This window comes from Vigna angularis, chromosome 6 (genome assembly GCF_016808095.1).
Source record: "Vigna angularis cultivar LongXiaoDou No.4 chromosome 6, ASM1680809v1, whole genome shotgun sequence".
Lineage (NCBI taxonomy): Eukaryota > Viridiplantae > Streptophyta > Magnoliopsida > Fabales > Fabaceae > Vigna > Vigna angularis.
Window position 1 is genome coordinate 9,561,533 of NC_068975.1, and position 24,586 is coordinate 9,586,118.

The following is a 24,586-nucleotide window of genomic DNA, read 5'->3' on the forward strand; positions in this document are numbered from 1 at the left end:
TCCCAACCGACGTGTATATGTTTGACAAGTAGATGAAAAATCATTTTTTTCAGCCTTAGAGACGTCCGATCACGCCATTCGACGTCTAAATGGCCTGATGAAAAGTTTTTTTGGACGTCATATTAGTGAGGGCCCCGACGTCTAGGTCAGAATAGACATCGGTTCACCTGGGGAGCCGACGTCTAGTTTACTGTTAAATCATACATCAAAACCGCTGTTACGAGGACCACTTCATCACCTTCCTTCTCGTCTTTTCTCTCCGAGGCATTGCTTTTCCAGGTGCGTTTTTGTCTCTTTTGAACCGTTTAAGCGTACTTTTATTCCGATTATATTAGTCTTTGCTTGATTATCTTTCATTTGAACCGATTAAAATGAGTTTTTGTTGTTTTTGGTGCAGTTTTTCTCGTGTCTTTGGGTAGCGTTGTACCGCATTCTCTCTTTGCTAGTTTCCTCGTAAGAAAAACTTGCGTCTTTTGTATGTCTTATAACATTTTAACCCAAAACCGAACTTCGGTCCTTGCCTAGTTCTATTATCACCGTTCGTTTTCATCGGTTTTAATGGAACTAGGCAAAGACCCAGATTCGGTTTTCGGTTGAAATGTTATAAGAGATCCAAAAGACACAACCTTTTCTTTGACGAAATTAGCAAAGAAAGAAGGTGCTACTATGCTACCTAAAGACACGAGCTGCAGTAGATGTCGGTTAATGCAATGTCTGATGTCTAAAGGGCTCCAGAGACGTCTATGGAGCCCTTTAGACGTCGGGGGTCATGCAGTAACTGACGTCTATAAAGACATCGAACCTGTTGGAGTCCGACGTTTGATTAACGTCACCCACAAAGACGTCGGTTCTGGAACAAACGATAAAAGGCCAAAATAAGAGACGTTAAAATGTCCTTTCTACACTAGTGGGGGTAGTTTTACTTTTTTTTTCTCGAGTGTTGAAGAGGATATGAGCAAAGGTTGGGGTACAATTATGTAACTTTGAATGTTTACGTGAACTCTGTATTGGTGGTTTATGAAAGTGGTGTTATGGTTACAAAGTGATGGTTGCAAGAATTTAGATATTTTACGTGAAATCTGTTACTGCAAGTGAAAGGCATAGTATTTAAATTGTGGGTATAATCATGAATCGAAGTGTACGTGAGGTGAGAAATCAAAAAGAAAAAAATGGAAATCAGTGTTGGATGGAGTTGCGTGTATGAATTGAATATTTGATTTTAAAAGTTATGGCTTAAAGTTACATCCCTGTACGTAAAGAAAAGGAATGATTCATATATGTAAGGTGATTGTTATTCACTTGTGCGGGGCCGCGAGGGGAAGTCCAAATGTAAAATTAAAAGAAGGCTTAATACCCTATTTTATCCCCAGTTTTGCTCGAAAATGTCAAATTAGTCCATCCTTTAAAAAGTGCGTCAATTACGTCCTTACTTAATAAAATTTATATCAATGAAATACCTTCCGTTAAATCCGTACAAACGGCGTTAATTATTAAAGTAGAAGAGAGAGAAAAATAATTAACGCCGTTTGTACGGATTTAACGGAAGGGATTTCATTTATATAAATTTTATTAAGTAAGGACGTAATTGACGCACTTTTTAAAGGATGGACTAATTTCACATTTTCAAGCGAAACTGGGGACAAAATAGGGTATTAAGCCTTAAAAGAAAGAAAAATATAGGTGTGATTTGGTTAGAATTGAAAAGGAAGCACTGATGGGTTTTTCAATGTGCGAGAGAGAGAAAAAAAGGGCATAGTTTAAAGTGAGTATTTATTGCGTTGGGACCCACATGGGATTAAAGGTTATAATTAAATGATAATTATGTGATGTATGTATGTTGTTGTATGTAAATTATAGAACGAGGGAGAGAATCACGTACTGGATTTTCTAATGCAGGAGGGGAAGTGAATTGAGAAAAAGATATCTTAGGGCACATGCGTGAGTCCACTAATAAAGGCCCATGGTGGTGTCATTTTAGTAGATGTATAATGATAAAGATGGGGTGGAAAGCTTTACGTTGACATTTTAAGGGATGGGTTGAGTTTTACACTTTTTTGTGGTAATTGTGTGATTATTATCGTTGGGTATATCTCTTGTCTATACTTCCTTATTTCGGATTTCGGATTAATACCTTTCCTTCTGCGAAAAGGTAGAAAGGTGGATATCTTCGTCTTTAAGAGGTGGTGGAAGAGATGAATCTCTTTGTTCTAAAGGGATGGTAGAAGGACTAAGAAATTGGTTGTCACTTTTCCTCTTGCGGGAGGGTAGAAAAGTGAATCTCTTCGTCTATGAGAGGCGGTGGAAGAGATGAGTCTCTTCGTCCTGGAGGGACAGTAGAAGAGACTAAAAATTCCAATGACCTTTCCTATTGCGGGAGGGTAGAAAGGGATGAATATCTTGCCCATAGGGTTCCAGCTCAGGTTGAGTTCAATGTTATGATGGACACCTTGGAGCAGGGAGACAGGTCCGAAGCTGCAGTTGAGGACCACTCGAATTGTTTTGTTTTGGTAAAACGGAATATAAGTGGAAGTATAGAAGTTGGCAAGGGGTTATAGTGGAACTTTGTATAGGCACGGGTTGCCTTTGCTCCATAGGTGAGGTAGAGCTAACGGGAGTGGTACATGTTCCGGTTAAGGGAATGATTTTAGGGTGCGATGAGGGTTGTTATAGTCTTATTGAGTACTGATGATTTTTAGATGTGTTGAGATTATGTTAAAGACTTAACAACTATGATATAAATATTATATCAATTGATTTGATGTTTATTCTGTTAGCTCACGCTTTCATTTTTGTGGTTGTGTTTTCCACTTGCGATGATCGTATGACTCGGGTTGTTATACGGGAGCAGACGATGATACAGGTAGTCCAATAGATGCTTAAGGCGGCGAGGATAATGAGAGACTTGGGGATTTTATTTCTTTAGGGAATTTTTGAATACAGACTACGTTTATAAAATTGTTGAACATATTAATGTTTTATTTGTTCTAATTAGTTATCTGAGTTTTAGTTACAAATATTCGAAAGATTTTAATTAATATTTATGAATTGTTTTAATGATCTATGATCAGTTATAGTGAAAATGTTTTACTCAAAAGGCCCGAAAATGGGATGTTACATAACCACCTCTCTAACTCACTAATCTAATATAGCCAGCAACAAAACCCTGCAACAAGAACAATCCTCTTCTACAATCATCCTTTGAGACAACTCTCAAAGTACAAAGAACTCCACGCTCTTCTTCCTGGCTGAAAACATAGGGAACAACACAATCCAAGATTACTAAAAACGAAATCTGATTAGTCAAAAGTACACCTCAGTAGTGTTGTAGTTGATCAGCAATGAAAACCCAATTTTGTTCTTTAAGAAACCTTCAAGATTATCAACTTTTGAGTATCTTGTTTCTTGGAGCGTCTCAGCATCCCTGTAACTCTTTTCTCAATTCACAAATATTAGATATGAAAGTTTAGAATGACCAAAAAGTGTATAGAGTAGTGTGCAATGTGTCAATTTATAGTTTTCTAATAAGAGACGCAATCTAATCAATTACTATAATAATGTAATCGGTTACATTAGTAAGAGAGTTACACCTGAAAAACATTCAAACAGATTTAACAGATTAAGCACATAATGTAATCGATTGACTTTATCACATAAGTCAAAACATATAAAAGTATGACTGTTGAGACATTTAAGACTTATCAACAAACAATTTTCAAAGTATAACAAACTAAATTAATTACATAAAATGTGTAAGCGATACCAAAAAGAAGGGCATTATCGACGACCCTAGTCCGTCGAAAACAGCCAAAAAGTCGGTGGTAATAGGCATTACCGATGGATTAACGACGACCAGTTTTCTGTCGGTAAATCGTTTGTCGCTAACAATTACCGACGGCCTTTGTCCTTCGGTAATTACCGAGGGCCACATCCTTCGGTAATTACCGAAGGGGTAAGAACTAGGCAGAATTAAGTTATATTTGTATTTGTTATCCAACCACAGTAAGCTGCATAACATGTTCAAAACACAGACAGACCTGCATAACATTTTCAAACCACAAACAGAATATGCATCCCAAAATCATCCAATCATTGATGGAGTAAACAACAATATAATAATAGCATTTGTATTGTTCAAATTTAAGAACTTGTATTTGTAAATGAAACATGAAACATGAAACATAAAACATAAAACAATATGTTCATCTAGACCAACTATGTATATGTTTGAAATACATGAGCAAATGTAATGTAACAGAATCATAATGTTCTAACATCCAAATTTTCTAACAACTATGTTCAATAATAAAATAAAACTAATAATCTACATAGTCATCATCAAAATGAACGTCACCATCGTGCTGCTCTATACATGGCTGGACTGGTGTGGGCTAGACAAACGTGGGCTGGACTGATGTAGGGTGCTGAGGGACGGCGGGTGACAAGGAGGGTCGTAGCTGGGTTGGAGGGACGGTGGAATGAATATGTAAAGCTTTAGGCAAAGCTCTCATGACCAGGGACTTAAATTTTTTAAACTCGTTTCTCAATTCACTGTATTCTTCTCTCAAATCACGATTTTCTTGGTCACGTTGTTGTAGTAGTTGTGTCAATTGCTCGACGGCCTCGTTAGCAGTGATGGTTGAAGAAGAAGGTTGGTGCTTCAGAGTACCTCCTCTTACTGTTGTGTAGTTGTCTTCATTACTCACATCATCCGGTGTAGGAGCTGACCCATGTTTGGATCTAACTTGTGAAAGTCTCGTAGAAAATTCTTCCTGTTCAAACATTGAAAGTTAGGGAATGATACAGTAACATAATTAAAAATTACTAGCTAGTAGTAGCAGTGTTGTGATTCAACTACATTAATTGTCCATTCAATTAACTCCATTTATTGCTGCTAACTACTTTGACTGAAGTGTTGTATTCGACTGCATTAGTAGGAATGTGTCAGAGTTGCGAATTGCTATAAATTGACGCGAATTTGATTTCTACAAGAACTTTTGTGATTCTAACGATTTCATTGATTTCTTTCAGATTATTGATCTCTTACAAAAACTGTGAAAGCTCCAAGAATTCATCAAGAAGACTGTGGTGTTCATCTTTGGTGATTGCTTGACGAGCAAGAATCTGTGTGCTCTTATTGTCTGATCAACCTGTACTTGAGGTGTCTATTTCGTGATCAGTTTCTATCAATCTTGTGAAGATTAGAGTTGCCCTGTTGTTATTACAAGAAGAGAACGTGTGGCATTCTGGACTTTGAGGATTGTTCAAAGTGTTAAAGACTGCAGGAGAGGGGACATCTTGCTGTTGTTCTTTGTTTATATATGCCTATATTTTGATTAGACGGTTAAAGAGGTGTTTTATATTTTTGACGTGGATGCCGCTATAAAAGCCTTGTTGTAAAAACCTTGATCATTATAGTGCATTTGCTTCCTATGGTGGAAGGACACTGGATGTAGGCTTCGCCGAACTAGTATAAAAACTCAGCGTTCGATCTTTCTATCCCTACTCTGTTACATTCAGTCGACTTTACATTTTACGCATTCGATTATATTCCGCTGCACTACAAAGTCTTTTTCCTTGCGTTTCAAGAAAGCTTTTAAAGACATCTACTTTGCGAAAAAGATTTAAAGAAAACATTATTGTTGTGTTTCACCAATTCACCCCCCTCTTCGTATTGAAACTAAGCCATTTTATTTTCAACAATTGGCACCAGAGCTAGTTTTCATAAGATATTTGAAAAACAAGTCGATTATCTTTTTCTTTAAATCGACTGATCTTGAAAAATGACTTTTAGTTTTCAAACCTTTGGTGAAGGTGCATCAACAAATAGACCACCACTATTTGCTGGTGAAAACTATGATTTTTGGAAAATCTGGATGCAAATATTTCTTGAATCCGTAGATAAAGGTTGGGTGATAACAGTTGAAAAACTGTTATTTTTATACTTAATTTTGACCTTAAAGACAACCTTTATGACTTAGAAACTAGCATGTAATCATGCTTTTGCTTATGTTTTGGAAATAAGAGAGTTGTATGGGTTTTATGCTTGCTTTCTCTTGTTTTTGCAGGTTTTAAGATGAATTGAATGGAAGAAGTGAAGTAGCCATATAAGTTGGAGTCAGAAAAGGAAAAAAAGTGCATAAAAGAAGAGCCGCAAGTACCGCTCAGCGGAAATTACAGCTGAACGACACTTTGAAGACCCGCAATCATCGCTGAGGGGCAAAACTGCAGTTGAGGGTCAAACTGAAGAATCGCACTTACCGCTGAGCGGTATTTTAATGGGCCTTGGGCCACTTTTCTGTAATTTTTAAGAGTCTATATAAGGTTTTAGTCAACCTAGGGTTAGTATCTTTTCGCAAAACGAAGCAAAATCACATTTTCTTCACCCCTTGGAGGCGAATTTTCGATGCTCAAGCTCCACTCTTCAAATTCTAGGGTTCTATCTTTCATTCTTTCACTATTATTCATCTAGTTTCACCATGATTATGGTGAACTAAACCTTCATTGTTGTTGGGGAATCAATGTAATCCTTTGAAACTCTCATGTACTGAATTGGTTCTTTAATTCATATGCTTTCTTTCATTAATTGTTAGGGTTTTTCTTCTATACTCTATGCATGCTTTGTTTAACTCATTCAATTGCATGATCATTGATTTTATTTGTATGGACACATATCGATAAATCTAGACATGAAGGAATTCTCCCAATAGTAATATTGCCTAGACATAGGGATAGGAGGATTGCTTGCCTTTAAGCTTTTGTGCGAATGTAATGCATGAATAATTGCTAGGGAGACAAGACATTGTAAACTAGTGATTAGGAGTAGGCTTTCTTCACCAAGACATTGGGTTTAAGGTAAATTAGAAAGTGACATTAACATTAATGAAGAAGATGAATTCTTGAATACATGAGAGTGGATAGGATGAATTGAAACCCCCCAACAACATCATCATGATATATTTCAATCACATTTTGCTTGTTTTGTTCAATTGATCAATACATGCATTCATATTTACTTTTTAGTATTTGCATTTAAATCTACAAAACTTTGTTCACATGTCTAATTTAATCAACAAATCACATAACTGTTTAGGCCGTGAGTCCTTTGGGAAACGATACTTGGTCTTACCATTTGTTATTACTTGATACGATTAAGTTACACTTGCCGAGGGTTAACATTGGGATTCAACACTAAACGGTCCATTTGAGCCAACTCATGTTATTAATGGAAAAACTATAGAGCACAATAGTGATCAACATAATATTCATCCTTATGATCACTATCAACGTCCACCTAGGAGACACCACAATCTTAGAGACCATCATGAGGAACCAAAGCTTGACCTTCCTCCCTGCTATGGTAGAGACAATGTAGAGGAATATTTTGAGTGGGAAATGAAGGTTGAACTAATTTTTGAGTGTTACCACATAGATGATAGGCGGAGAGTAACCCTGGGCACCTTGACCTTTCAAGGCGCAGCTCTCTATTGGTGGACCTCTATCATTAAAGATCAAAAGATGCATGGCGACTACACCATCCAATACTTGAATGAGTTAAAGGCAGCCTTGCATCGACGACATGTTCCAGCATATTATGCAAGGAAGCTCATGGACAAGCTCCATCGACTTCAACAAAGAAACATGAGTGTCAAGGAATATCGACAAAAGTTGGAATTACTCATGTTAAGAGCTGGAATCAAAGAAGAAGAGAGATTCACCATAGCTAGGTTCCAAAGTGGCCTTAACTATGAGATTCGTGATAAGGTAGAACTTTTACCTTACCTAGATCTCAATGATTTTGTTCAGTTATGTGTGAGAGTGGATGAGCAAAATAGAAGAAAAGCTTCCACTAAAAGGACTTCCCCTTCCACCTCCATGTATAGGAATGATCCTAAGAGGGAGGGTAGTCCAGTGAGGTATTCAGAACCTTGAGAAAAAGAAAAATAAAAAGAGAAAGAGCGACAAAGAAATCCCTCTAAAAAAGAACCTTCAAAGGAAAAAAGGAGTAGAGAGACCAGATGTTTTAAATGTGGAGAACGAGGACATTATATATTCTTCTGAATGTCCTCACAAAAGGTCTACTTATCTCTTAGACCATCAGAGTGACAATGAGGATTATTCAAGTGAATCAGATACTTCCATATCTGAGGAAGAAGCCTTACCTTGTGAAGGGGAGTTATTATTGGTTAGACGACTTCTTGGAAGTCAAACCAAAGACCTAGAACAATCCCAAAGGGAGATTCTATTTCGCACAAGATGCAAAATATTTGAAAATACTTGTTCATTAATTGTGGATAGTGGTTCTTCTTGCAATTGTTGTAGTTCTAGAGTGGTGAACAAATTGGCCTTACCTACTATTCCTCATCCCAATATCCATTGGCAACTATGAAGAAAACGTTTTATGTGATGTTGTTCCAATGGATGTTGAGCATGTATTACTTGGTAGGCCATGGTAATATGATCATAACTGCACTCATGATGGTTATACCAACAAAATAACTGTCCTCCATAAAGGAAATAAAATCACATTGATTCCTCTTACACCTGAATAAGTGAAAGAGGATGAGATAAAAATCAAAGAAAAAATTGAAAAAGAAAGAAAACAAGAAAATAGGTTGGAAAAGCAACCTTCTCAAGAAAAAAAGGAGACAAAGGTATGCATGTTGTTAACTTCTTCATTAACAGGTAAAAACCTTGATTTTTCTTCTCAAAAACATCACTTTGTTTCTACATTTCAACATGGGGAATGTTCCAAGCCAAGTGAAACCAAAAATAAATTAAAGGCCAAGACTTCTTCTCATAAAATTTTTGTCAAAAGGCCTTAATTTTATCTTCTTATCTTTGCATATATCTCTTTAATCATACTAATTTTTGCTATCTTTTGTAGATATATTTTTTATCCAGGAGGAAAACAAAAACCAAAGTTGTGCTTCTTTCTTTCTTCCCGATTTGAGGACAAATCGTTTTTAAAGAGGGAGGGAATGATGGCAACTCCTTTAAGGATTTCCCATCCAAAGAAGTATCAACTTACACTAAGACTAAGAAAGGGAAGTGAAATAAAGACTTTCAACAAAAGTACTTTCCTTATCTACGTCTTAGATAGATATACTTTGCTAAATAACATTTGTATTGTTTTGTAGGTCACCAATAAAGGTGAGAACCCATGCATATACATCTTAGAAGGTTTTCCAAGCAAAGGAGAGAAAAGAAATCAAGTAGGAGTGCATGTTTCAGCCAAGCCGTGCATCTTCTTGCCTTTAAAGCACATTTTACATATGTATCACGTGAAACACAAGCCAACCGTGTAGCTTCTTTTGTTTCAACATGTTTTCAATAAGTTGCACATGGAACACACAGCCTGAAAGCATTTCCTGCACACATTCAATAGCTTCATGCTTATTTTAGCTTGATAGCCATGCTTCTCTTACTTTATAAAAGAGATCTTCTTATTCTTGTAAAAACAACTTGAATTGATATAGTGTTATGTTTTTGAATTGCATTCAACTACTACTTCTTCGAGTTCAAAACTTAGAGCTGCTTTAGCTTGTTCTTCCGCTAGCTCCCTTCCCGCTCGAAGGCTATCTGAGTTAGAAACTCCACTTACACACTTCCAAACACTCACATTTTCATAAACATGAGAACATGGGAGCATGAAGCTAGTAAAGGATGTGGGATGGCGAATGTGCATTGATTATAGGAAGCTAAATAAAGCCACTAGGAAGGATCATTTTCCTCTTCTTTTCATGGACCAGATGCTGGAGAGATTAGCAGGTCAGACTTTTTATTGTTTTCTTGATGGATACTCTGGATACAATTAAATTGTAGTAGATCCAAAAGATCAAGCAAAGACGACATTCATTTGTCCTTTTGGTGTCTTTGCTTACAGAAAAATGCCATTTGGGTTATGTAATGCTCTAGTGCAGATCTCATATAGAAGTGCATTGAAGTCTTCATGGATGATTTTTCAGTCTTTGGAGATTCTTTCCAAAGGTGTTTGGCGAATTTGGATGTTGTTCTCAAAAGATGTGTTGAAACAAATATTGTGCTTAACTGGGAAAAATGCCATTTCATGGTAATAGAAGGATTTGTGTTGGGGCACAAGATCTCTGCTAAGGGGATTGAAGTTGATAAAGCCAAAGTAGAGGTCATTGAGAAACTTCCTCCGCCAACAAATGTGAAGGGAATCAAAAGCTTCTTAGGCCATGCCGAATTCTATAGAAGATTTATTAAAGACTTCTCAAAAATTGCGAAACCATTGAGTAAAATACTGGTCAAAGATGTACCTTTTGTGATGAATGAAGAATGCTTGAAAGCCTTTGATATCTTGAAAAGTAAATTGGTGTCGGCTCCAATGATTGTAGCTCTAGATTGGAATCGGAATTTTGAACTAATGTGTGATGCTAGTGATTATGCAATAGGAGTCGTACTTGGTCAAAGAAAAGAAAAGGTATTTCACACAATCTATTATGCTAGCAAAGTTTTAAATGATGCCCAGTTGAATTATGCTACCATTGAGAAGGAGTTTCTAGCCATAGTTTATGCTTTGGAGAAATTTAGACCTTATCTCATTGGGTCTAAGGTGATTATCTACACAGATCATGCAGCTATAAAATATTTGTTGACAAAGCCAGATTACCGCGATAGTTTTAGACCTCGGTTCTTTTTGAACTGAGACATATATGTTTGCGATAATTACAAAAATGTCATCGCGTCATTTTTTGCTTCAGTTACAACTAAATCGATGTCAAATGCACAAGTTAAAATATTTTTTTTACTAGTGAAAACATCGTATATAATATGTATAAGGTTGTCTTGTGCTTTTGTACGCATTGCTTACAACGCGTTATTATAGATATTGGTAAGGTCATAGTGTTTATAAGGTTGACTCTCACTCAAACTTCTCAATGATCATTGAAATACTCAAGCTTTCTAACACTCGTGCCAATTTATTGAAAACAAATTTATTCTTTGAAGAAACTGATTTGTTGTTGTGTTTTTTATTTAATCAACAATATAATATATAAACTCATATTCCTCACCGCTGTACTCAATTAAAAAGAAAAAAATGGCTAAAAGCATATCTTAACTTTCAATAAGACTTCAACTACTAATAAATTAACTATTCATTCTGATAAATAATTACATTTAAGTTTATTCCAAATCGAATCAGAAGACTTTTTCAGATATTCTACTTAATATTGAGAGTATCACTCAATACACTATAGAAAAGCATCGGAGATCACTAATATGTGAATCATCTTAATCCCATCTAAGAATAGGTGGAATTGGGGAATCTGGGACGAGGTTTACATGCCGATTGCACTGGTAATCAGGTAAGCTAAACAATAATTAATCTACGCCTATATATATACGAAGGTCCAATAAATCTCTATAAATACATTGACATTTCACCATAGACAATTAATAACATTTATTACTCATAATTATACACATACTTATATACACTTCAGAGTCGGGGAAGTACACGTCTACGTTAAGCCTCACCAAATCAACAGTGGATACAAGGACCAGATAAATCCTACTCGACCAGTATAAGAACAGAAGTAAAATAGTAAAATATTTAAGACTATCGACCATATTTTATAGTTAAATTATAGACTTCATCACAGTAGCTTTTGTTAATTTAATTGAATATTATAGCAGAATAAATATGAAGGCAAGTCTCAAACAAGACACTAGTACAAAAACAACGTATAATGTCATGCGGTCAACGTCGACGTACTCAATATTCAACGTTAAAACTGACTGGTGGCATTTTGGTAAATAAATTGAATCGTCCCACGTCTTTTCCTAAAATAGTGCGTCGTCTAAAATGTATTAACGTCAAACAACGAGCATATTGACGTAATCTAAAATGTATTCACGTCAAATAAGGCATAGATTGACGTCAAGCAATGACATTAGAATCACATAGCGTCAATTGAAGAAACATTTGACGTTTAATTTAAAATAAAAAAATAAAGAAATAGTGGTTTGCTTCCAATAGTATTACTCCTACCCACATTTGACGTCAACCATGACAAATATTCGACGTTTTATATACCCGCATGAAGCCAAAGAGAGAATCCCTTTTTTATTCTTTATTTCTTTTTTCTTATAAACCAAACAGTACATCAACTTTTTATGGGGTCGACGTTTAAAACAATATCGAACGTCGAACAAGTTGGGGTTGGACGTCGTGGTCGTAATCACATAACGTCAATAAGGAAGCAACTGACGTCCAATACAAAATAAATGAATACTAAATATTGATTTAATTAATATGACGTCAACCGTAACAAAAGAACGACGTTGTATATTAGAGCTAGCAGTTATTTGCTTATTTTTCATTTATATCAAGCCATAAAATGTCAGTTTTATACTGGCTTAGACGTTTTGTTATTTAGTTCCTTTTTTATTAATTTTTCTTTTAAACCAACCACAGAACGTCGAATTCTTCTTCGCGTTGGAAGTTGTATTTTCCATAAATTATGTTTTAAATTTTTTCTTCTAAACCAAACGAAAAAACGTCCTTCTACTCGTGGCTTAGACGTTTTATTAAGCGGATATGAAGTCAAATTATGTGGGGATTTGGCTTTAACGTGTCGTACTCGCATATAACGGCAAAGTTCAACGTCCCATAACAGAAAAGACAACCACTCCAATGCCTTTCACGTTGAAGCCCCCTATAGTTAGACCTTATGTGGGAATTTAAAAACGAAAAGCGACCTTTTGCCTTCGGATAACGAATAATACGTTAGATGCCCAAGGAATCGGAAGTTTATTGTTGGATTAAAAGAAAAAAGAATTAAACCAAAAAGACACTTTGGAAGTCTGAAGAAATTGACGTCAACCTCTTCATTTCTAGTCGCAAACTGCATTTTCCCATATATCATTTAAGTAGACTGTCTTTTATTATTGAAGCCCATATCAGGCCTTTCCCAACAATAATTATTATTGAAGCCAAAGCTCACCCCACATCAGCCTTTCCCAATAGTGATTATTTTTTTTCTATAAATATAGTCTCGGAGCCTTAGATAACATGTACACATCCATTTATAAAATTTCTGCTATGAACTTCATCTGTTAATTTTTTTTCTTTGTGTTTTCTGTTATCTCCTTCAAGGACACAAAAAATCTTGAAGGAGTATAGAAAACCAAAGGAAAAGGTTGATAGATTTGGATTTCGTATCCTTTCAAAACGCTACTCCTCCTTCACTAAACTACAGAACTTCCGTAAACAAATTCATATTAACTTTTTCCATTGGTTTGTTGTCAATTCCTTTACTAAACGAAGAAATTTCTTTGTTAACGATGAAGGCATGACAGCAAACCAGAGGAAAATGTTAACACTTATGAATTTAAAGCAGACTCTATTAAAAAAAATCCTTCTACATTTTAACAAAGAAAAAGGTTGAAAGATTTGGATTTTGCAACCTTTTAAAACACTACAACCTCCATTCACAAAAATCCTTCTACATTTTAACAATCCTGCGGATCTTTTCGTGGTTTGATTTTCATTTTTTTCATATGTTTAGTGTTATAATGTTTTTCCTTTATTCGTTTCCATTTATAATCTATGTAATAATGGATTTCTTTTAGAAATCCTTCAAATAATTGTACGTCGAATACTGAAGGAAAAATGACGTCCCTATCTATTTCTCATATAACGTGGACATCGAGTGGTGTCAATATTGGATGTTTATCTCTTCGTCTTAACGTAGCTTTTATTATGCCATGGCAACGCTCTTTTCCCATATACCTGGACGTCTAGTGGTGTCAATATAGGACGTGGATCTCTTCGTTTCTAACACAACATTTATCAGGCCCAACAAACTGAGTTTTCCCATATAAAGTTGGACGTTCTATTTGAATTTAAAAAGGATAAATAAAAAAAGGGAGAGACCTTTGGGTTTTGGTTACCGAATAATACGTCACATGCCCGAGGAATTGGACGTTTATTGTTGGTTTAAAGGAAAAATAAATAAAAAAGGAGTAATGTGCTTGACAATAATACGTCGAAGTCTGAAGAATGACATTAACCTCTTCGTTTCTTAACTTTTCTATTAATATTACATCGAGTAGCTTTACTAATCGACGTACTATTGGTGTTCTTAAAGAATAAAAAAACAAAAAGAGTGCCTGGGTATATTCAATGTAATGATGTAACATTAAAAATTTCAATTACAATCATATAAGTGATTTAATCAATTTAAACAATTCAATCATCATTCACTAATGTTATTGCCAAAAGAGAATTTTGTTAATATTTAAAAGATGATTGATTACAACCAGCAAAATAAAAGATGGGTTAAGAGGCCACTGATTACAAAATTAAAATCAAACAACGAAAATCCATATTCTTCTGTTGCAGAATTACTGTTCATCACTTTCTGGTTGTTCACATCACCTTCCTTTCCATTTTGTCGGTGATTTTTCAATCCTAAGAGTCTTTTGTCAATGACTGTTTCCAATTTACTTGAGCCCCAAGAATCATTTTAGTGATTATGACATACAAAAGATGATTACAACCAACAAAGAAAAGATGGATTAAGAAGCCACTGATTACAAAATTAAAATCAAACAACGAAAATCCATATTCTTTTATTGCAGTCAGCTTTCAATTTACTTGAGCCCCAAGAATCTTTTTGAGCGATTCTGACATATAATCTATTTTCACCGGATAACCATCTAGCCCACTCATCTTCTTCAGTTTTTGTTGAATCTGTTTTGTTTGCACTCCAAGAATTAGATATGGGATAGACTTGCTAATGATCATCATTTTTTCTCTTATGAATCCAATAAGTCCATGATGACCAATCCAAATTTGAAAGAGAAAGCCTTCTTTGCTGATCGGTTGATAAACGACAATCCCAATCCAAACCTCTTTGATCAGCTTCATATCAACCCCCTTGATTTTGTTACAAAATGTTTCATCACTCATCTTTAAGTTGGAGTTGAACACGGTCACCAGTTTCAGATATCTGTGAGAAACCATGGTTTTAATCTTCCTTAGACTAAAAAGCTTCTGTCGAATGTCTTCATCAATAATCCAACCTGTAGGATTAGCATTCCTTGCAATCCGGGCAACCTTCCATTTTCTTCTTGATGATGATGAAGAAGCCATTTCTGATCAGATTCTGGAACGTCTTTCACATTTCTAGGGTTTGTAACTATTCAGTTTATAAAACATTGAGTGCGTTTTCAAATTTAGTATTTATAAAGTTGTGCATCAAATCTTACCAGTTTCATGCCCAACTAAAATTTTCAATCTTATATATCCCAATAAAATAATTTCAGCATCGACGAATTTATAAAGGGTTCGATGTTTTATTATGCGGTTGAACCTGACAATATAAGGATTGACTTGACGGGTGACAAATTTCTAAAGGGTTTGACGTTTTATTATGCGGTTGACAATTTTTTAATGTAGTTTCTTGTTCAAGTAAAAGATATATGACGTCGAATAGAAATCTAATTGGACGACATACTTTAACAGGGAAATTAAAAGTTAATAAACTTCAAGGTTTAAAAATGAATACTTCTGCAGGCAAATAAACCGTCATATAGTTTGATTAAATCTATCATGTATCATTGTCAGAAACAAAATTCTTAAACCCTTCCTGTAAATGTCTAAATCCTGTTCTCGGATGGCTTCTTCATCTTCACGGCGTGGAAAGAAGGTTGCACACCTTCTAAGAAATGCTAGTCCAAATAGGTGGATCAGTGATGACGAAGAACGATACAAATTTGGATGTTATAGAAAACTCTTCAAGGTGGTCCCTCACAAGTTCTTGGATGTGGAATTATTCAGAAGGGAGGGGTTTATCTTTCAAGAATGGCTTGTAGATGTTGGTCTTCTAAAATTTGTAGAAATGACCGGTGATTGCTATCCTGACCTGGTACAGGTCTTCTACCACAATCTGAAGGTTGTCGATGGTGTTATATGTTCTCGGGTGAAAGGTGTCGATATTAAAATTGATGACGAGATATGGCTATCTTTTACTGGTCTCAAAGCAAAAGGCTTCATATCTCATGAAAGAAATTCTAAACTCAACCAATGGACCAACAAGAAGAAAATTTATAAGGAATATCTGAGAAGTCCAACAAGGGTAAAGGTATACAAGCCGTATCTACTTGATGGTTTGAAAATGGAAGAAAAAATGTGTGCTTTTGTACTTACTTGGGTAATACTACCTAGAAGATGTTTACGTGATCGTCTAACTACTGCAGATTTATTTTTGGTTCATGCCATAAAAACTCGGATACCAACCAACTGGGTTGCTGTTATGAGTGAGCACATGATTGAAATTGCAAGTAGTCATGGACATATTCTGCCATATGGTGTTTTTATCAGTCGTGTATTGAAGCATCATCAAGTTGATCTTACTGGTGAAAAAAAAATTCGGTGCACCGAATAAATTAAATAGGAAAAGCGGCACTGAGACATGATGGTCTAAAGAAAACAAAAGATGGCTGGGTGTTCAAGGATGTTGACGAAACTCCTTCTACGTTCACTCCACAAACTAAGTTTGAAAGATTTGTTGTGGATTAATTTCGAAGGCTTTCAACAAGAATTTCAAAAGTTGAAAAATATCTGATCATGATTCACAAGAAATCAGATGAAGACAATGCTCTCATAACTCCCTCAACAAGTGAATATGATCATGAAGACGTCACAACAGAAGATGATTTTATGCAGACGTCTGACTCATATTAGGAAGAAGAGTCCATTTTAGTTTATTTTTCTGAAATTAATGTAATATTTTAATATATTTTAGTATATTTTTGTATGTTTGAACTCTGTTTGAAATTTTAATATATACTTTTCGTGGTTATATTTTCATATTTTTCTTTGTTTAATGTTATTATGGTTCTTTTTTAAACCCTTGAAGTTTTTTTACGTCGATTCTTAAGACCATCGACAATTTAAAAGATAAATATAGGAAAAATGTTAATGTTACGTCGCATATTTAAACGATGATGTCAAAGATCAAGTCCATTTCTATAAATATACTTGCGGATCCTTGATCTAGTCCTGCACTTATGAAATTTAGTCGTAACTATCACTCTGATATCATATTTTTTATGTTTCCTCGTAGCTCTTTCAAGGTCACAAAAGTTAGGGTGACGCATGAAAGAGCTATAGAAAACATAAGAAATAAGTTAACAAATTTGGATTTCGTTTCAAGTAGTACAATTTCATTCATATTCATATTGATTACAATCAGATTAGAAGCAAAACAAACACAGAACATAATGTGTGTTGTTGTCTTTTCTTCTTTATTCATCCCATCATGCACATATAATCTTTCAATTTTGTATCTCCCAGGAAACCTTAACTAGTTACTGTACACATCCTTTTTCTTCAGCCATCTGTTTGTTTCTAAGTACCGTAAGTTAGAGAATAACCCTTGGGCTTTTAATCCAGCAAGTTGAAACCAGACATCATTTTCAATGTGAACATTTACTCCTTTTACTCGAGAATGAAGGACACCATCTATGTTTCTCATATTGTTGTAGAAGACCCTTACTAAGTCAGGGTATCAATCCCCCTTCATCCGGACAAGTGTAGAGAGACCTTGAGTTTCAATCCATTCCTGGAAGTGAAATCCCTCCTTTTCAAATAAGTCGAGGTTCAAATATTTGTGAGGAACGATATGTTTAAACTTCGTCCACCTGAAAAACTCTAGACGAGTCTCCTCATCATTGATCCACCCAGAGAGATCAGCATTTCTTGCAGCCACAACAACCTTTCCTCTGTCTGTTCAAGGATGTGATGAAGAAGCCATTTGAATTTGGATACTAGATAGTTTTCCTCAGTATTAGGGTTTACCAATATAGAAACAACAAAGTGTACATAAGATTTTCAAATTCAGTGTATATAAGGGTGCGCAACGTCACGCGTTCAACGTCAATAACATAACAGGAAACGTAAACAATAACCGGTGGCATTGTCGTAAATAAATTCAGTGAAAAAGTAAAAAAATCTTTGCTACTTCTGACAAAAAATACATCGAAGATCTAAAAATCTTGGACGTTAAAGTGAGAGTTTAAAAGGAAAAAGAAAAAGTAATAAAAAATGGAGCGAATTTTGGCTTTTGGATGAAGATTAAAACGTCATATATACCATCTGAATTTGACGTAACATTATGTTCACAGAATTAATGGTCCTAACCACTCCAATGCCCTTCACGTCTATAAATAAGTAGACCATTTGAAAACCTATCCTACATAACTTCGTTAATCAAATTCATGTTAAGTTTTTTCAATTGCTTTAGTTCTTTTCCTTCACTAAACAAAGACATTTCTTTGTTAACCATGAAGGCAAAGGGCTAAAATAGTGGAAAATGTTAACACTTATGAATTTCAAGTAGACCCTTTGGAAACCTATCCTACATAACTTCGGTAATCAAATTCATGTGAACTTTTTTCTTGTGTTTTCCTTCTTTTCCTTTACTAAAAGAAGACATTTCTTTGTTAACCATGAAAACATGGGGGAAAACACAGAAAAAGTTAACACTTATGAATTTCAAGTAGACCCTTTCAAAACATATCCTACATTACTTCCGCAGCCAAATTCAAGTTATCTTTTTCCTTTGGTTTTTTTTTTTACTTCCTGGTTTTGGTTGTAATGTCTTCCATCATCTTTGGTCTTCATTTTAGATTAAGTATTTTGTAAGAGGACGTCGGTGATCCCAAATAGTTGACGTCAATACCCAGGCCTTTGCGTCCTAGCACCCAATATTCGACGTCAAGAGTGAGTTTTGTATGCTTTATTATTTCCCAGGTCATGCAGATAATATTTGGTGTGTTCATATGATGATTCACTCAAGGGTGATTACTTTACGGTGTGTAAATTAATTATTACGATATAATACAACCTTGTATTTCATCAGTTAAAGTATATGATCGAGACTACGTATGAAACGTAATGAGAATTGTGTTATAAATCTTGTGATTGGTTGTATAATACATGTTATTGAGAATATGTATGGATTTGTGATGTGAATATGAAAGTATGTTATTTTCTTGTACTGTGGTCAATCATGTGTGAGGTTTTTATACTGCGCTACGTTAAGAATGTGTTGAGTCTTGTGTAGAGATAGAGATTTGAGTGTCACTTCCTTCTACGCGAGAAGGTGAATGTCTCGCCCAAAAGGCTTCGACTCTTGTTGAGTATAGTGCACTAGTGCCCATAGTGTTGGTGTTTTTACTCATTAGTCCTTAAGAAGTTGCGGAGATAGGTTAAAAGTTGCAATGGAAGACAACTTGAATCGTCCTGTTTGTGAGAACATGTGAGAACAAGTTATGACGATATAGTAGAAGGAAACGACATTGGTTCACGAATGATTTGGCTATGATGCTAATGATCTGATGAAATCTGTTTATGACTAAATTATTATGTGTTAAAATCAATATTGTATATTGTGGGTTATGATATTTTTGGTTGCTCACCCTTACATGTTGTGGTTGTGGTTTCACCTACGATGATCATACTTGTAAGGGAGTAGATGAAGTTGCAGATAAGACTGGATCGAAGTAGCTGACGAGAGTTAGGGTCTTTAATTTTGGGGTTGATTATTTATTCATTATTTAAAAGTTTTCAAACTTGAAATTTTTATGTAAAAGTGATATTTTGAGATTTTAATTTCGAACAGACGAGGTTTATAGTTACGTTTTGCTTCCGCATTTTTATCCAATAAAGTTTGTTTATCTTAAATGAATGTTTTACATAAAAGTTTTGAAAAAGAAATTTACACCGTGATATCTCAAAAATCAGGGTGTTAGACATTTCTTTCTTAACCCAACAACTAAAATCAGAAATTAATGAGATGACATGCACTATACCTACCACTCCACTTCACAATATCAACCTAGGGTGAAATGAACTAGTGACATGACAAATATATCACAAAAAGAGCATACACAATTTATCCAATTTGGGAAAAGGGATGTAAGGCAGGGTTGCACTATCGAATCACTGAACAGGGTAAATTTCCTTATTTTTTCATACAAGAATTATATAAAATAGACTATTGAACCTAATTCTCCCAAAATGAACCATTTTGGTAATCTCACACAGTTTTAACCCTTTCCTAGCCAATTCATTTTTCATTACACCATGAGTTAAGTTCTGAAGTGTTCAAACAGCCAGCAGGATACATTAAACCTCGTATCATCCAAAAAACCACTTAGATCTATGTTCATTGTAGCAAATTAGCTTCTATAAATAGTCCGTAATATAAAGCATGTTATCACCAAACCAACAGGGTCAAGCATAACACTAGAACATAAATTGAATGCACATAGGCTATTTTCCTATGGCTTAACTACAATTTCAGTCACTACAAGAAATAATGGATTTATATACAGAACTTTATATACGGATTTAAATCCGTATATAAGACAAATATTATATACGGAATTTATATACGGAATTTTAAAACAACGTTATACACGGATATTATATACGGTTAATTATATACGGATGTTCCGTATATAAATTTCGTATATAAGGTTTGCGTGTGGTAGCGGGAAAATTATCCAAGGATGGGATCCGTATATAAGTTGTATTATTCGTATGTAGTTAGAACCAAGTGTTATCTGCAGATATTATATACGGATCAGGGAAATAATTATTTTAAAAAAATATATTTCTGATTAAGTGGAAGTTGGGTGTCATTTCTCAACCTCGAGCTTTCCTCTCTTTCTCGAACCCTAGAGATTTCTTCTCTGTCGAACCATCATGCTTTCCTTTCTCTTTCGAACCATCTTCGGTCTGAGTTCGGTGTCCTTTTGTGGAGCCATCTTCGGTGTGGGTGTTGGTCTCTAGAGCCCTCTTCGCTGTGGGTGTAGATCATGTTTTGGTTCTTCCTCGTCTCTCTCTCTCTCTCTATTATTGTGACCTTCATCAATCCTTCATCAAACACTGTGGTTGGGGCTCATTGTTGGGTGCGGTGCCGTAGTTGGGCGTTGAGTACCTTAATCGGGTAAGTAAATCAAACCCTAATGCTTAGTAAATTTGGTTCTTCTCTTGCCATTCTTGTCATCAAGCGATTGTCATCAATCATAGGCTTAATCTCGAACCATCATCTTCGTCGCTGGAACCGTAGGAGTCCCTGCCTCCAATCGTGGTGTTCCAGTCGTGGTGCCATTGTGGGGTAATCGTGTTCTCCGTCAACGGCGCCGTGATCTTCTAGTTGTAGAGGAACCCTAGGACTGCTGTTCTCGCACTCTGATTTTGGGTCGCCGTCATTCAGTCTCAATGAGTCTGTGGTGAGTCCAGAATGTTGTTCCTTTAATATATATCTTTATTTGTTTGGTGTGTAGTGGTAAGTAAATTTTGTTCATTCCTAAGTGATTTCATTTGTAAAATGAGAAAATCCTAAATCCTTTTGTTCTTTGGTATTTCGGGCATAAAATGGGGTTTGGTTTGGTTGGTGTGTTATGGAATACTTTGGTGCATTGTTAGGACATTGAGTGAACATTCAGAGGCATGTTAAGGTATGTTTACGCAATCTTTAAGGACTATAACATATAATTTATATTATTAATTATATATATGTTTTATATGGTTTTCTCTGGTTGAATTTGTGTGATATAGGACTACAAAGTATTCGAAGGGTAAGATAAGTGGAGGAAGCTTTTGGGATTCAAAAAGGAAAGCACCACAAAAGGGTAAGTAGTTATTATGTTTTGTTTAATGAGTAAATAGCTATTGTATTTAGTTTAATGGTTTTGATGTGATTACCATATACATTGTTAATTAAGAAGCCATAAGTTGCTTTGGGTGATTGTAGCTTGATCAAAGAAAGGAAGCTCAAGCTCTTCCTCATCTTTGTTAATTTGTACTATCAAGGAATTACTTGATTCACGAGCTGGAAAGATAATATTCCGTTAATCTCTAAAATGGCAAATTATTCAATTTTTTTTTCTTTAGGAATTACTTGATGCCCACACTAGCCACTTGCTAGCAGGGTTTAGCTCTGCAATTCCTTTCTCTGCCTCATCAAAAAACATCCTTGCCCTCTTTATCTGTCCCTTCATGAATTTCCTCCATTTATCTGTAACTTTACCTTAGAAAATGTCATCATCTGAAAGCCTAACTTTTGCCAATTCATCTTGTGGCAGATATACTCTTCCTCTTGTGGCACTGCAATCATAAAAAACTACACCAAATTACAGAGAACGTAGTTTCAATCCTTCGGACAACTAAAACTAGAGTCTAACATAAATAGTGTAAAAGCTTTTGCATTGTTAACCATCAGATTTCCGCAAGATCATGCAACAAACTTCTTCACTATTGGTGCATATATTATTTAAACATTGTCTGTCATAGGCCTAGTTTATATTGTTTTTTAGTTATGTTGCTAATTGTTTTTCATTTCTTGGCAAGTGAAGGTGAGATACCCATAAGTGAAAAAGAGGTTAAATGTCATTTCTTTTTTGTGTTTTGTTTAATTTGATGGTATTGAAGTGTTTAAAGAAACTTAGTCTTCTCCCACGTCTTTGAGTATGTTAGTGAGTTGAACCCATTGATTTGGCTGCAAGTACCACGGGATGACCAGGGTACTTGATTGCAGTTTCCTTGACAATGTTTGAGTGAAAGTTCACAAGTTTTTTAGCCTTTGGAGGAGCCCTCTTTTTTCCAGACATGTCTAGCGAATGACAAACACATCAAAGTCACTTCAGATTTAACACTACACAATCATTAGGAGGTTCACTCCACTAGAAATCACTCATAGGTCATACATTTATTAAGGCATGAATATATATAGACAATAAAAAAAGAGTCAATAACATTGTGAGCAGTGATGGTTGGAGTCTTGAACCTGAAGGGTATTTTTTTAAGTTTTCTTAATTGAGAGTGGTGATGGTTGAAGATAGATAAACCAGATGAAATCCATTGACTAAGTCACGTCACAAATTTTAGAAATGTGTAAGTATTTAACATATTAAGATTGACCTGTGTTTATGATTCCAATAACGATAATGCATCCTAATGTTTTATGTGAGAGCATCTCGACAATTATAATTAATTATGTTGCAGTCCTTGGAAAATTAAACTACTGTTAGTGAAATTAAGAAAAAGATAATTAATTGAATTTAAGATAGCATAATAAAGTAGTTGTATGTGTTATTAGTGGTCTTATGAAGAAGAAAAAGATGTTAGGAATAATATATTTGTTTGATTAGTGTGGATGGTTGTGTGTGAAAGTCGAGTACCCTCTCTCCTGAACTATATTTTTACACTTTTTCAACATCAGACATTACAATTTATGCATATATTAATTGTCACAGCTTAATCCAAAATTTCAGACCCCTTTTAGGTAAATCAATTTCATCACAAAGTCACATCTATGGGAGTTGCTTTTAATCAACAACCATATTTACTAAAATACAATATCAGGAATATTGTAATCTTTCACATGCAATGAAAAAATGTTGTACTGGTGCAGAGAGGCACTTTTCAATTCATACTAAATTTGATAGGAAGTGTTTTGTTCTATTTTATTTATCCTTGACTAATAATTTATTTCAAAAGTCATATATATGTTGATTAATAGTGTTGGTGAATATGCATTAGGGATAAGTTGTATTATAGTATACATACATACATACATACATATATATATATATATATATATATATATATATATACATACATACAGTGTAGGGTATGATTGAGGAGGAGCATAGAGAGGTGAATAATTGAGGGAGTTGTTTTGGCATTGAAAAGAAAGTAAGATGATTTTTTTAATGCATTGATTGGACTATGCATTAATTCTCTCCCGTAGTGATGGTGCAACAAGGTAGCTAGGAAGCAATTTCATTGGTTTATTAGAGCAATGGGAAATTTAACTCTCATTTTGGACACATTTGAATTAAAAAATATATTAGAAAATAAAAAGCAGGGAAGGGGGAAGGGATGTCTGTAAAACCTGTTACATTTTAATTAATTTCACATGCCAATTTTGGCATGGATTTTCCTATTCCCACTATTCTTTGGGTTTTACTTAGTGGAATGTTGTTAATATGTTTCTCATTGATAGAAAAGTAGTTAAAATTCGCCTCTCCTCCAATACTTTGTTATAAATTTATATGTCATGTTTCTTTTGTAGTTTCACTTGGTACTTGCAATCCAGTATACAACAAGCTTCTTTTCACAATCAACCAAAGCTCCTAGTAAGACCTAAACCAATAAATAATTGTACTTTTGCAATGTATGCTTATGCAATTGTACCTAAAATATTATGAGGGTTATTTAGTTCTTAAAATATTTATTTTTTGTATTTAAATTATTTAGCAAAACAATTAAACACATCAACTCCTGTCAAGCATAATTTGTTTTTTCTTTAACTATGTTTGGTTGTAGTTAAAGTCTTAGCTCAACGTTGTAGGTTGGCCAACATCCTTCTACATTGAAAGCTTAAAACAATATTGTACATAGTGATTTACATGTACAAAAAAAATAGTAAGATAGAGACATGTAGAAGACAAAAGGACCTAAATTAATTTAGGTTATTCTTTAGGAAGCCATTTCATAACGCTCGTGTCCTAATATGGAGACGTGTATTAACCATTG